Source organism: Ursus maritimus, unplaced genomic scaffold (assembly GCF_017311325.1).
Source record: "Ursus maritimus isolate PB19 unplaced genomic scaffold, ASM1731132v1 scaffold_9, whole genome shotgun sequence".
In the NCBI taxonomy this organism is placed as follows: domain Eukaryota; kingdom Metazoa; phylum Chordata; class Mammalia; order Carnivora; family Ursidae; genus Ursus; species Ursus maritimus.
This window is the reverse complement of record NW_024427107.1, coordinates 79,898,830-79,900,931: the sequence shown is the minus strand read 5'-3', so window position 1 is coordinate 79,900,931 and position 2,102 is coordinate 79,898,830.

Sequence of the window (2,102 nt, the reverse complement as noted above, 5' to 3'; positions counted from 1 at the left end):
GGCACAGGGCTGACTGCTCGGAGCATGCGGGTCCCTCCACGCCCGGTCCACACCGGGATCCTGGAGAGGGGGCCTGAGGGTGCTGGGCTGGGATAGAGGCCAGAGGATGGCCCACAGGAGAAAACAGAGTCCACACATCCTGGAGGCTGCCCTGCTGGTCTGAGGTCCCTCGTGTCCCTCCTGGGATCCCACAGGGCAAGGCAAAGGGCCTCACTTGGATGCTGACCCTGTCCCTGAGGAGGGCCAGCCGTGTCTGGAGGCCGATTCAGGGTTTGGGATTGACCCCTGACTGTTCCCTTCCTGCCTGCCTGGGCCATCCCAGGGCCCCTAACAGAGCCTTTGTGTGTGTGCCCTGCAGGGAGCAGACACAGCAGATCTTGGGTGAGTGAATTCTACACAACTGGCCAAGCATGATGGATGGCCACACCTCTCCTCCTCTTGATGTCCTGGCCACCAACAGCACTGAGCTGACCGCCATCCCCGAGACCATGAAGGCCATGCTGGGAACCAGCACCCCCTCCGGGCCCCAGTCCAAGAGCATCGCTGGGGTGTACGTGGAGGCCTCCAGCCAGGCCCAGAGTCTCTACACTGCCATGAAGCAGGGCCTCCTGTGCGGTGAGCTGGGGCTGGCTCTGCTGGAGGCCCAGGCCGCCACTGGGGGCCTTGTGGACCCCACGCAGGGCCACTTACTCTCTGTGTCTGAGGCCGTGCAGCAGGGCCTGGTAGGCCTGGAGCTAAAGGAAAAGCTGCTGACTGCGGAGCGGGCAGTCACTGGGTACCCCGATCCCTATGGTGGCGGGAAGCTGGCCCTCTTCCAGGCCATCGGGAAGGAGGTTATAGATAGAGCACTGGGGTGCAGCTGGCTGGAGGCCCAGCTGGCCACTGGGGGCCTGGTGGATCCCATTCGGGGTGCACGAGTGGCCCCAGAGCTGGCCTGCCAGCAGGGCCTCCTGGACTGGGAGACGTGGCGTGGCCTGGCAGAGGGCAAGCCCGGCTCTGGTGCCCCTGGCTTCCTGGACCCCAACACAGGAGAGTGGCTGTCCTACCGCGGGCTGCTGGGCAGATGCGTGAGAGCCCCGAGGACAGGGCTGGCTCTGCTGCCCCTCAAGACCACTTTCCCCAGCCTGGGTGGGGCGGTGAGCTTGGCAGAGCTGCTGGAGGTGGGGGTCCTGGACGGGGAGACCGCCCGGGGCCTTCAGGAGGGCGAGCTGGCGGTGTCGGATGTGAGTGCATGGGCCGACGTGAGGCGCTACCTGCAGGGCACGGGCGGCGTGGCAGGGGTCGTCCTGCTGCCCTCTGGCCGCAAGAAGAGCTTCTTCCAGGCCGTCACCGAGCACCTGCTCCCAATGGGTGCTGCGCTCCCGCTGCTGGAGGCTCAGGCTGCCACCTGTACCCTGGTGGACCCAGCTACCGGGCAGCGGCTGGCGGTGGAGGAGGCCGTTGGGTCAGGCCTGCTCGGCCCAGAGCTCCACAGACAGCTCCTGGTGGCAGAGCAGGCGGTGACCGGGTACTATGACCCCTTCAGCAGCACGCGAGTCCCCCTCTTCCAGGCCATGCAGAAGGAGCTGGTGGACAGGGCTCTGGCACTGCGACTCCTGGATGCTCAGCTGGCCACAGGTGGGCTAGTGTGTCCAGCCCGCAGGCTCCGGCTGCCCCTGGAGGCCGCCCTGCGCTCCGGCTGCCTGGACGAAGAGACGTGGCCGTGTGTCTCTCGGGCCACTGGCTTCCTGGACCCCAGCACACAGGAGAGCCTTGGCTATGGGCAGCTGATGGCCCGCTGCGTCACCGACCCAGAGACAGGGCTGGCCTTCCTTCCTCTCTCAGACGGGGCCCTCGGAGGGGAGCCACAGGGACCCCCATTCATTGACCACAGCACCCGGCAGGCTTTAAGTGAGGCCACGGCCACCGTCTCCGTGGGCAAGTTCCGGGGCCAGCCCACGTCACTCTGGGAGCTGCTCTTCTCCGAGCCCGTCTCCGCGGAGCAGAGGGCAGCACTGGCCCAGCAGCACTGGGAAGGCGCCATCTCGGTGGAGGAACTGGCGGCGGTGCTAAGGGCCACCCTTGAGCAGGCCGCAGCCACCGCCAGGACCACGTTTGCCGGG